We start from the raw sequence: 13,534 nt of genomic DNA on the forward strand, positions 1-13,534 counted from the left end.
TCTAAATTTTCTGATGCAGTAAACCACATCATTTGACAGATGTCAATATGTTTCTATCACAGCAGGTCTAGACATTTGTCTGCTCTGTTTCCAGATTCAGAAGATCATAAAGAAGCCTGATTTACTGACAATATTCAAAGCAAGCAAGGATGAGCAGGCAAACATGGATGTGGTAATCCTTGACGTTCTTCTTAAAGGTAACTATGGTGCTTTGCAAAACTATTTAAGATGTCACACTACAACTGCAGACCAGAGTATTTTATTGTTACTTCATGAGCTAGACCAACACAAAGTAGTTGGAATGTAATTGATATGTGATTTTTAAATTATATTTTCAGATAGAAATCTGGAAAATATGGAAAGTATTTATTAACTACCTTAAATAAAAGTTGATAAGAGTGTTTTCAGTGAATCTTGATGACATTTAGCTGTCAGTCTATATTCTACCTTCAGCTTTGAGGACTAGTGAATTAAAAGATGAATCCTGGAAGAAGCAGCAGCAGCTGAAGCTGGCTATTGCCTGGAACAGAGCAGACATAGCTCAGAGTGAGATTTTCACTGAGGAAAGCATGTGGAAGGTGAGTTTATTTCACTTTGCAGTTTGAAAAACAAATTTAGATTTGCTTTGAAACTTTATTTAGTTATTACAATGATAGCGTAAAAAAATATTTTTGAGCAATGTATCTAAATAAGCCAATAATTTGTAAAAAAGGAAGACAGAATAAGTAGATCAATGGCACTGCCATACCAATACCATAAATTATAAAATCGTCCTTAAAATTTTTGAGAAAAGGGGGATCCAAGTAGTAGCACACAGGGAGATGCACAGATAGACACTAGGTGGTGCTGGAGCACCTGCTCTCTTTCCTCTGGATAAAAAGGTGCCCATTTGAAACCGTTTTTTTTTTTTTAAATGTAACGATCAAACAGCCTTTCCTGTTTTAATGGTTACTCACACTCATTAATGATCACTCATGCCGCTCGCCTGTACTGGTTCATCATTTCCATTTTACTGCACCTAGTCTGTCACCACATAAGCTCCACTCCACCAACCAGTCTTCACCAAATACATGTGAAGAAATATTTTCATGCCTGATTTCTCGTTCCATGATCTTGTTTTTGTCCCACGGATTTTCCTCGTTTGTCTCGCCCCGTCTGGATACCACGCTTTCCTCTGATCTCTGGTTTTTGACACTGGATCTGACTTCTGACATCTGTTTGTTTCTTACTGGTTTGTTCACCCATCTGTCTCAGAGTTTCTGACCTTTGTCTGCCTCTTGTCTGCGTTCATGTCTTTCTAGACTGGATTTTATTGTCTAGAGGAAACGATCAATAATGAACACGGAAAGGAAACATATTTTCCCCTCAGGGTTGTCCCCACCTGTAGTGATGTTATCCACAAGAGAGGAGTTTCCAGATCTCTCTCCAGTGGTCCTTTTATGGCACTGGTCTCTCGTTCTCAAAGGGATTTCACCCCCTTCAGGAATGGAGTACAACTAAAGCTTTCACTGGGCTTAAGTGACAATACTGTTATTTACTGTTAACAAATCAGTGAACAACCAAGGCACTAATCTCCCTTTCAGCCCATTTTGGTACAGGACAGTTTGACTGTGGATAATAACATTGCCTTACCAGCTTCAGCCATTGTCTACACTACATCTTCGACTTTTGTTCTGGGGTCAATCTGTACATTTTGAACCAAAGTACATTCATTTCTGGGACACAGAACACGTCTCCTTCCTGAACGATATGATGGACATTTCCATCATGTTTGTACTCACATGTAATTGTTTGAACAGATGATCATAGTATCTTCACACATCAGTAAATTGATCTCAAGAATTAATCAGAGTTCTGCAGCTTCACAATTCTCTTCCTGTCATCTTGGCAGATTTCTTTCGAATGTCTCATCATGACAAACAAGAAAGCAGTGTGATTCAGTTGTGGCCTTAAACTATGTCTACAAGTTTGAATCTAATTAACCTAAATGTATCAGTTAATCCAGGAGTGGGCAACTCCAGGCCTCAAGGGCCGGTCTCCTGCAACATTTAGATGTATCTACTTCAACACAGCTGAGTCAAATAATGAGGTCATTAGCATGACTCTGGAGAACCTGACTGCACTGAGGAGGTGATTCAGCTATTAGATTCAAGTGTGTTGGACCAAGGAGACATCTAAGAGTTGCAGGAGATCGGCCCTCGAGGACCAGGATTCCCCACCCCTGAGTTAATCTATCAAAAAAATTTGTGGAAGGAAACAAAAGGTTTAACCCAAGTCATACATTTTAAAAGGCAGTTATACCCGATACTGACCAAATGTATGTACTTTTGAATTTGAGGGTAGTTACAAAAAAATCTGTAAAAAAAAAATGTTCTTGCTAAATTTTCTGGCATTTGGCTAAAAAACGTAAGATTTTTTTTTGTGGCTTACTAATAGTGGGTTTGATTGACATCAAACTAGTTGGTTTTCCACCAACATCAGAAGTCTCTTCTTTTCTTTCTTTAGTCCAGTGACCTCCACGACGCCATGACTTCAGCCCTGGTTGGCAACAAGCCTGATTTTGTGAGTCTGCTCCTGGAGAATGGTGTGATTCTGAAGGACTTCCTGAAAAAGGACAATAGCACCCTTTGTGAGCTCTACCAAAAGCTGCCCAATTGCTTTTTCTTGAAAAAGCTGGTCAAGAGGATGAAACTTGCCGGCAGTAGCAGGAGGCAGGCAATAAGCAGGGAGGCTAATAAAGAGGCAGAAGAAAAAATCTCCTTGGATCATGTTTCTGATGAAGTGCGCCACCTGCTGGGAAAATTCACAAAGCACATCTATTGTCAAATCCTCAAGGATACAGGACAGTGTGCTGTGTGCATAGAGGCAAAGCAGCATGTGAGTATGTTTTATTCTGAACGTTATTAAATTGGCAAAAACTAAATCCTACAATTAGAAATAATTGCTTTTCATAAAATGACCAGTCTCAAATCTACAGGCACCTCTACTGTTAACTTGTACAAAGCATTCCTGCTAGAAAAAATATCACTTGGTCTTCTGAAACATTTCAGGCAGTACTTACATACAGAGCAACTTAGATAATTCATTTTTACACAAATTTTCCACATCCTCCAGAATCTTGGGTTGTTTCTTATACTATTTTCTCTCTAGTATAAGAAACAACCCAAGATTGTTGGGTTGTTTCAATCCAACAATTAGAAAAACTAATTTAATCTGTAGTTTTTCTACAGATTAAATTAGATGCATCTGTCAGAATTGTTTCTATGTTTAAATTTGATGCATTGCTAAAAAATGCTGCAACTATAATTAAATGAAAAACATTCATTGTTTTTGCTTTTTAAGCATTCTCCTTTTAAGTCCACCATGGTCTTATTATGTTTTCTCTTATGGCAATTTTCACCTGTCATAAATGTGGCATTTTAGCTTGAAAAAAAAAAGGTCTGCAGCCACTTTGAAGTGTAAAGAGGTAAACTGTTGACTTTCACCTGCCTGCATTGTCATTGTATGACTCTGTCCTGCTACTCCATGAGGCATAGTGCAGTGCATATATTCAGGTTACTAGGTCCGGAGACTGAAGTGGCTGTGGAAGAAGAAAATGTAGTCAAAAATGACAAACTGTTGGAATAAAAATAAAATATACTTCACTTGCAAATACAGAAATTTTTAGTTGGAAAAACATATTTATTCAGATAATGTATGAATACATCATCTCCTCCATCTGTAAAGGGGCATGAACTACCCATTTGTGAAGATTTCCATCCAAGCTTTGGCTACAAACCATTTCCACATAAATATTAACTTAGAAACTCTGTTTTATGTATGGAGTATCAAAAGATTAATTCTAGTGTTTCTATTCCAAAATGTCATTTGTAGATGTCCTGGTTAAGTATTTCAAAGACTTTCATGAGATCACTGACTCTGCAATCTATTCCAGTTTTATAGCGTATACCTGAGGATTTAATCCAAGAAATGCAATCCCTTACTATTTTTAAGGAGCCTCAGGAACCTAAACCGCAGACAATTTCCAAGGATCCAATCAGGGAAGCTCAGAGGCTTGCAGGCAGAGATCTTTTCCTTTGGGCAGTTGTCCAGAACAACAAGGAGATGGCTGAAATCGCCTGGGATCAGGTGATTAAAAACTCCTGCAAATGTTTAAAGAAAGTGTCTTCAAAGTGGTTTATGTGTGTAACTCTGCATTTCTCTATGTGCTCAGTGTGGAGACTGCATATCTGCTGCTCTGGCTGCCAGTAAGATCCTGAAGAAAATGGCTGAGGAGTCAATTGATGCAGACGAGCCTCAGGAAATGCTGGAGCTCGCCAGTCACTATGAAGATCGCGCGATTGGTATGAGAAGGAGGTAAAGAGAACATTTACAGGCAGAGGTTTATTGACCTGCATGTGTGTCCTTAGGTGTGTTCAGCAAGTGCTACAAGAATGACGAGGAGCGCGCCCAGAAGTTGCTGGTTCGAACTTCACGCTTTTGGGGCGGGACGACGTGTCTGAGGCTGGCGCTGGAGGCCGATGATAAAAACTTTGTGGCTGAGTCAGGTGTTCAGGTGAAGCAGATTTTTAGCTACATTTTATAAATTAGGACATGTAACATATCGTGCATAAACTGCAGTGAGATGAGATGTTAAACTTAACTCTGAACCTCACCCTGAAATAATCATTTTCACCTAAAAACACCATAATGGCAGCAACATGATGTGAGTTAGTTTTTTTTTTTTGTGGAGGGACAAGAGGTTAATGGGGATATGGATGTAACAAAATTCATGGAAATCTTGGAAGAAGTCCTGATACTATCTGCCATTAGGAGTTATAGTTATTGAAAACCAAGAAATGCAAAGGAGTTTTTTGACTATATTGTTGTAAAGTGAAAAAAGGGCAAAGAGATTGCTTTAACATGGGACTGCACAGTTACCAGTTATAAAGTGAAGGTACATGAACATCATGAATACAGACCCACACAGTAATGTTTTCATAAGACCTTTGTGCTTTAGGATCTTCTTACCAAGATCTGGTGTGGTGAGCTTTCAGTCCACAATCCCGTGTGGAGGGTGCTGGTCTGCATGGTATTATTCCCTCTGATCTACACCAGATTTCTGCATTTCAGGTGGGATTAATGCATTAATGGGAGTGATGGTATAACTGAAAACTCTGGAAGTTGTCAAGCCTCAATTTCCACAGTTATTTGCCACATTCATTTCTGTGGTTCCTGTTGATCTTTTTAGAAGAGATGAAGTCACCCAGAGTAAGACCGAGAAGGAAAAGGAGAAAAACAAGACTAGAGAGGACGAGCCAAAGAGCCATTCGAACGATGAGCTGGGTCACTCGTAAGAGGACAATCCCTGATTGATTGAATTAAAGACCTATTTAACATTTGTTTCTAGTTCTCTCTATGTGATTTTATACATCCCTGTGAATTGTGATTTATTTTTTTTTGGTAGCAACAATCTTTGATCAGAGTTACATTGATGCTGATGTTTCTGCCCACAGAGAGCCGAATGTGGAGCCTCTGAACTGCTGGTCCAGACTGGTTGGACTGTACTGCGCTCCTCAGGTCAAGTTTTATGGAAACATCATCTCGTACTTTGCCTTCCTGTTCCTGTTTGCTGTGGTCCTGATGGTCGACTTCCAGAGAACTCCATCTGCAGGAGAGCAGCTGCTCTGCATCTGGCTGTTCTCTCTGGTTTGTGAGGAGATCAGACAGGTGAGATGCTCATTTATAAACATGCGGCAGCTTCCATGTTTAATGGTTTTCAGTCATTTTTACCAGGCTTGTGCAGTTGAAATCAGATATTTACATAGACTAAAAATAAAGACACATTCGATTTTTGTTCTCACTGTCTGAAGTTAAATCAGATCAAACTTTTTTTGTTTTAGCTTAGATAAAATTGCCAAAATTATTTTGATTTGCTAAATACCAGAAAGGTTAGAACATTCTTTAGAGATTTTTCTTCGAACTTTCCTCAAATTAAAACATTTATGCACATTTGGTCAGTAGCAAGGATAACTTTCTTTTAAACCATATGACTTGGATTAAACCTCTTGGGTTTTCTTCCACAAACTTCTCACACTAATTTTCTGGAGTTCTGGTGCATTCCTCCTGACAAAACTAAGTCCATTTTGTAGGCCGCCTCACTAGCACACATCTTTTCAGATCTTCCCAGATCTTGTCCATAGGACTGAGATTAGGGCTCTGTGATGGTCACATCAAAACAATGATCTTGTTGTTCTTTAGCCTTGTTATAACCACTTTGCATGTATGGTTAGGATTATCATCCATTTGGAAGACCAATTTGAGCCCAAGTTTTTACTTCCTGTCTTTTGTCTGTAGTTGTTGCTTCAATATTTTCACATAATGTTCTTTCCTCATGAAGGCATCTATTTTATAAAGTGCACCAATCCCTCCTGCAGAACCAGACTTGTGCAGCGTCACAATTCTCTTTCTGATATCTTAGCTGATTTCTTTTGACTGTCCCATCGTGTCAAACAAGAAAGCAGTGTGTTTAAGGAGTAATCTTAAAATACATCCACAGATGCACCTCCAAGCCAAAAGGTTTAACCCAAGTCACACAGTTTAAAAGACGGTCGGTTATCTCTGATACTGACTAAATGTATGTACACTTTTGAATTTGAGGAAAGTTGGAAAAAACCTGAACTTTTTGTTTATTAACGGATGGATTACAACAATTTTGTTCATGTGTGTAAATGTCCAACTGATAAAAAGGGGTGGTCCAAATTTTTATGTGCAAGGGTTCCTGTGAGGTGCTGGTGATTTTGACAAAACTATTTCTTAACAGTTCCCCTTATGAATAAATGTTATGAATTTTTTTTTTTTTTACAAATTAATATTTATTTATTTTCATGCTGTTCACATCTTTACTCTCATGCTTGCACATGTATTTCTTGAGGGTGCCTCATATCTATGTTACTATTAACTCTACCAAAACTTAATCTGTGGAGGATAATGATCAAATTTAACCTTCCCTGTAAATATCTGATGACAATAAAATGCTGACTTGTTAGTTTAAATCTCTGTTTTCTATCTCAGCTGTTGCATGATCCTGATAATTTTGGGTTTTATGAGAAAGCCAGGGTGTACATTAAAGAGCTGTGGAACATTTTGGACATCCTCTCCATCCTTCTGTTCTGTCTAGGATTTGGATTCAGGTACCTTCTGTCAATCAGAGAGACATGGAAAGTCTTTCAAGCCACTCAGTAATCTGTGACTCACCTACTTATTTTTTTTTTTTAACTTCAGGCTGACAACCAAGTTGTTCTACGCAGGTAAAATCATCCTGTGCATCGACTTTGTGGTCTTCTGTCTCCGCCTCATGGCAATTTTCACCATCAGTCAAACACTGGGACCTAAAATCATCATAGTCAAGAAGATGGTGAGGATCTATCTCCATTGTTTGTCACTGACTTATAACCTGATATAATGTTGAAACAAAGGTAGAACAATGCACTTCATGGCACTTATGAACCTCTGGTTTTTAAACTTGTCTTTGTAGACAACATTCTCTTAGCAGGGTACTCAGTCATGAAAAAAATTGCATTTTCTTGTCTCTGCCTTTCCACACTTTATTCTGCATCATGTTTTCATTTTTTTATTTCCTTAAAAAGAACCTGCACAAATTACTTCTTTTCCTTAAAAAATGGATATTTACTGGCAGTTTTATTTTTCAGTTTTCTGGCCTTTAACTGATGTAATTTTGTTCTCCAGATGAAGGATATTTTCTTCTTCATGTTTCTCCTGAGCATCTGGGTCGTGGCCTATGGTGTGGCCAAACAAGGCATCCTCATCCATAATGACCGTCGGATGGACTGGATTGTCCGTGGGGCTATTTACGAGCCGTACCTCATTATATTTGGAAGTTTCCCAGCAAACATTGACAGTGAGTGGAGAAGTGCACTGTGTAGATTTATTATATGAGGAGAAATAATAATCCGTGTGCATATAAGGCTACTTTTCTTGGTGATGCTGCATGTTCTAGTTTTAGTGTTTTGTCTCCTGCAGATGCTGGATTTGATATAAATTCATGCAGCATGAATGGTACGGATCCCCTGAAGCCCAAGTGTCCTGTGCTGAATGAAAAACAAATGCCGGTCTTCCCTGAGTGGATCACCATCATCATGCTTTGTGTTTACTTGCTCTTTGCCAACATATTGCTCCTCAACCTCCTCATAGCCATCTTTGAGTGAGTCCTTAGCGACACATTATCTGTCAGCTTTGATTTTCAAAAAAATGACTCTGTTAATCTTTCACCTGCACAGCTACACGTTCCAAGAGGTCCATGACAACACGGACAAGATCTGGAAGTTTCAAAGATATCAGCTGATTAAGGAGTACTACAGCCACCCAGCCCCACCGCCTCCTTTTGTCATCTTCAGTCATCTCTACCTCTTTATCAGAAAAATGGTGCTGTGGGATGCTCCAGCCATAGAGACTGAATTCAGTAAGTCCTTAGTCCCTGTTTTCTATATGTGTGATATTAAAAAGAGGTGATCTCAGATCGATTGTTTTTGATGATTGTCTCCATTTACTGTATTGTGCAAAATGTTTAAAACCCTTATTTTTTATATTTAGCTCCATGGTGCATCCTTCCTCATAATCGTTGTTTCTACAGTACTAAAAGTACACAAGTCAGAGATTTGGGTTATCTACAATTTTTCTGCAGTGTTTGACCTGCTGAACCCAATTTTAGCTTCTCTTTAAGGAACTTAAATTAACAGTGAATCTAGCAATACTAACACAGCAGGCTTAGTAATTTTAGCTTAAGTATCAATGAGAATTTTTTATATTTATGCTGAACTTCAAACAAAAATATCTACCACATAGAAGAGTGTTGTTTTCAGCTTAACCAAATATGATTTGTGATTTTCTGACTTGCTGTTTAATCTAATTCCAATGAGAATTTTTAGATGTATTTCAGCGTGTTGAAGGTCTTTCAAATGTTCTTCTTCAAACCTTGGCTGCTTTTTCATTCTCTTTTCCATCTAGATGTTTTAATTGATGATGACATCATCTTGAGAAGGTTGTGAAGGATAAAATATTTTGTCAGGACTAAAAAAATACAGAAATCCTAATTAATAGTATGTGAAAGACTGAAAAAAATCAAAGGACTGACTCAGAACCACACTTTCCCTAATCACACACTCTGTCAGCTAAAAACTCTATGAATCACCTTTTGTTTGTCAAAAAGGCTCTCTAAAGAACTGTTTATCAAGATATTCTGAGTCTTTGGAGGGAAAATATTACTTAAATAGACTTTTGCATGGTGCTGTATCCATTTATGTAACTCTTTCAGAGGCAGGCAATTATTTATTTCCAATGGTATTAAAATTTCACCAGTACAGTGACATGATGAAATCAAATTAAGTCCAAGTCTGTTTTGTGCGGTGATCTGTGGAGCCTTATGGCTGAGACCAAACGGATGATGATGATACAAATCACCGTTTTGTTTTTTTCAGAGAAAAAGCTTAATCCGATAGAGGAAGAGAAGCTGTTGTCTTGGCAGGCCTTGATGAAGGACAGGTACCTGCTGTCTGTCCAGAAGGAGCAGAGCCAGAGCATGGAGGGGCGCATCCAGGACACTTCCCAAAAGTAAAATCCTCCAGAAAGTTATTCTCCGATTGCTTGGCCACTGCCTACATTTGCTATTCTGCTCAGTTCAAATTTTGCTTCACAGCTCAGTTTGGGCTTTCTGTCATTCACTTGGATTCCTCCTGTAGAATTTCTAATGGGCCAATGAGTGAACAGAAGATGTTGTGAATGATTATGTCAAGTCACTGCACTGTTGTGGAATTGTAGTCTCCCTGTAGTTTCAGTAATGGTAGCGGTGGAAATGCAAGAATCCATACATCTGCCTTGTACAGCTGGGCACTTCTCTTTGGACTGAGGAATGATTGTTTCACAGCACAGGCAATTTCCATTGAGCTTTATAGCTACATATGTCACATTCAAATGTCAGTGATTGGGTAACATTTAAAACTGCAACATGCCACCAGGAATCAATAATTTCTCAATATCTGAGAGCTCAGACCCACTGTATGAAGCAAAGTGTACAACAAGGCACTGATTTTTGCAATTCCTTTTCTATTTTCTGGTTAAATCCAGCCTATCCCATGGCTAAAAACCTCCGTAAGACCTTTTTAACAAAAACAATGCAGTAAAATCTTACTGAAATTACAGTGGGCTTTTTTAAATTTGTGTCACATTTTAGGGTTCTGTGGCCTAGACTATAAAATATCTCATTGCTTGAGGTAAACTCAATTTGAAGCTCAAATCCTGTATTTTTGTATTCATAATAATTCAAAATCATCATGAACAATGTTTTCATCTTCATATTTGCTTATTGAATAATGTATTGTTGCATAAAATGAGTAAATAACTTTACCTGTTTCATATAAAACTTGAAAAAAGTTAGTTTTTTTGTTCAATTGCTAATATGAATCTCAGTCACTCAAGTTACTTTGTTTCTTAAGGGTTACCGCCTTAACTGAATGGATCGAGAGGGAAGAGGAAACAAGTTCCACTGCACTGCTGAAAAGACTGGAGACACTAGAGGAACAGGTTATGAACTGATTTCACAATTTCTAATGGGGAAAGCGTCCCTTCATTATTGTCTTTGCAGCTGGTTAATTTACTGGTTGCTTTGTCTCTTCAGGTCACCCAGTCAAACAATGCACTGCAGAGGATAGAGGACATTCTGAAATCTCTGGGTGCTCCTGCAAAAGAAACTCAGCCACAGAGTACTGTTGAGTAGGCCTGTCACGATAACAAATTTTGCTGGACGATTAATTGTCTAAAGAAATTATTGCGATAAACGATAATATTGTTTCAAGACCTTTTGACACTGATTTAATGGAAATGACTAATACATGCGATTTCCTGATATTTATTTTCAAAATAACACGTAACATTGGAACTGATAAACTAAATAAACAAAACAACCAAAAATAAAAATAAAACGGATTCTCAGTCTCCATTAACAAAAAACGTACTTGAATAAAAACTAAAACATAAAGCCAAAGTGGAAATAAATACTGCATTCAACCGAAAGAGTGCAGATTATGAAGTCTGTATTGCCCTTCAGTAATCTCTAGATTTAAATAGAGAAAAAAGGCACATCCGACTTCCTAATGCAATAGTTCACACTACACCATTAGATCGTTGGCCGATCTGACCGATCACCCTGCAGTGTGTGGTGGGTTACGGTAGATCGTCGTGGCCGCTCCGATCTAAATCAGGGGTTTTCCCCGACTGGGAGCTTAACACTGAATGTCACAGGTAGCCAATCAGAAAGCGCGGATTCTCCTCGTGCTTTCTGAGGGGAAATTACGAGGGGAATCCCGAACAGCTGAAACAGCGCAACCCGAAGTCCAGCGGACATCGGAGATGATATGTGGAAACATTAATATTTATTCAACATTACGTGCCAAGACTATAGAAATGACAAGGGAAGGAGTTGGAGCCAAATTGCTGATGGTCTTATGAATCAGTTGATAAACCCGGTAGGTTTTCAGCTGTTCTTCGTTAACGCAACATAAATAGGTTATAATTATTTTCATTCAGTCAGGACTGTGATGCATGTGACAGGTAGATTCTAGTAAAGCACTGATTAATGCCTGATTTTAAAATTAGTTAACTGGACTTGTAGCCATTATTTTGTGCCCATGTGGGCACCACACGGCACGACGAACCCGATCGAACCGTTATACCGTAGATTTCTGTCGGCTAATGTGTGGTCGCTCAGGGTTTGAAAATGGGCCGACGACTTGTGTAATGTGCGCTGGACATTAGACTAAGGAAATGAGGAAGGGGGGTCAGTAGAGAGCACCGGAGCTGTGGCTTTTTTAATTCAGTGTCATCAACAGAAAGAAAAAAGGCCGGGAGAGACGATAAAGCCGATAATTAAAATGAGGTCGATAGGTTTAATTATCGTCCGATTAATTGATTTATCATTTATCGCAACAGGCCTACTGTTGAGTGAGATGGACTCAGTCATTGTCTACTTTAATCCCGGATCATGCCACTAATCCATAAAAGTGTTAGTATTTTGAGTAATTAAGGGGCCAAAGATGGTATGCCCTGTGTTTTCTTGCTCCTTACAGCGCTGAAACGCACATACTGATAAGATGATTGTTTCTTGCTGCAGGTTTATGATTTCTTTATATATATAATTAAATCAATTTGTATATCTTACTTTTTGGATCAGGTATATTAAATGATTATATGTTACATGAGATCTTGGTTAAATAGATTGTGATTATTATTAGAATAGATGTGTCTGCTTTTCTCTCTTTCAGTTTTGGAATAACGAGGATGCTGTTTATAATTATTAAATTAAACTGTGACTTCTTATTTGTAGGATCAGACTAGTTAAATAGGTTGGGTTACGTTAGATTAGTCATTATTTTCAATTTTGAATCAAACTGTACTGACCACTTCTAATTTTTATCAAATAAAGAAGCTTATAAAATTTTAGGGAAGTGTGGACATTCAATTATTTTGTCACTGTAATTTAAAGGTCCACTATTATGCAAAATTCACTTTTTGCATTTTTCTGTGCTACGATATTGTTATCCGATTCTGGAAACAGTCCAAAAGCAAGAAAAAAGACATACAAAGCACCTTGTCATATTTTAGGAATAAGTACTGGTATTTGCAAAACAGCCCGTTTCAAAAACCTCTAAATTTGCGTCAAAATATCTTACTTAGCAACATCAAGCCAAGTCCAGCACCTCAGCTGGCAACCCAAGTGGAGCTTGGCCTACTTCAATAAAGACCATAGCACAATGGCTGCTGGAAAGGGAAAATGTTTTGATGTGGGCAGTAATACAGAGCATGTGCCCAGCCATTTTCTTCCAGGCACAGAGAACAGAGCGTCATGGCTTCATTTTATTTTTGATTTCAATGTCCCTTGTGATGTTGCCAGAAACATCTTGCGTGGATCAGTTTAGGAAGAAGATCTCTGAAAATTACCAACATTACACAAGATTTACTAAAATACTTGGACTGAAGGAAGGTTCTGTCCAACTAGGAAGGTTCTGCAGAAGATGGCGATCAAAATACATAATGATGTGTTTTGTGTTGTTGTTTGGCATGTACAGTCATATGAAAAAGTTTGGGAACCCCTATTAATCTTAATCATTTTTATTTCTAAATATTTGGGTGTTTGCAACAACTACTTCAGTTTAATATATCTAATAACTGATGGACACAGTAATATTTCAGTATTGAAATGAGGTTTATTGGACTAACAGAAAATGTACAGTACGTGTAACACTCGCTATGTGTTTACAGTTAATAAATTTGTAATAAGACCAGAGCTAGGTTCGGCTACTGGAGTAGTGAGAAGTGTAGTTTGAATTAATGACCACAGACCAAAGAAAATTAAGTTAAAACAGTCGGCTTATTATTAGTTTAAAGAACAATAAAAGAATAAACAACAACAATGTTACACAATTAACACACAATGACACAAAAACAAACAAAAGAAACAAAATACACTTTCAGAGTATTTTAT

General features: G+C 38.0%; 1 pseudogene; it reads left to right on the top strand.

Annotated features, from left to right (window-relative positions):
* The window catches only part of LOC103155775 (transient receptor potential cation channel subfamily M member 2-like), a 70,481-nt pseudogene that overhangs the window by 23,989 nt on the left and 32,958 nt on the right, over positions 1 to 13,534 (top strand).

Source organism: Poecilia formosa, unplaced genomic scaffold, assembly GCF_000485575.1.
Source record: "Poecilia formosa unplaced genomic scaffold, Poecilia_formosa-5.1.2 Scaffold447, whole genome shotgun sequence".
NCBI lineage: Eukaryota > Metazoa > Chordata > Actinopteri > Cyprinodontiformes > Poeciliidae > Poecilia > Poecilia formosa.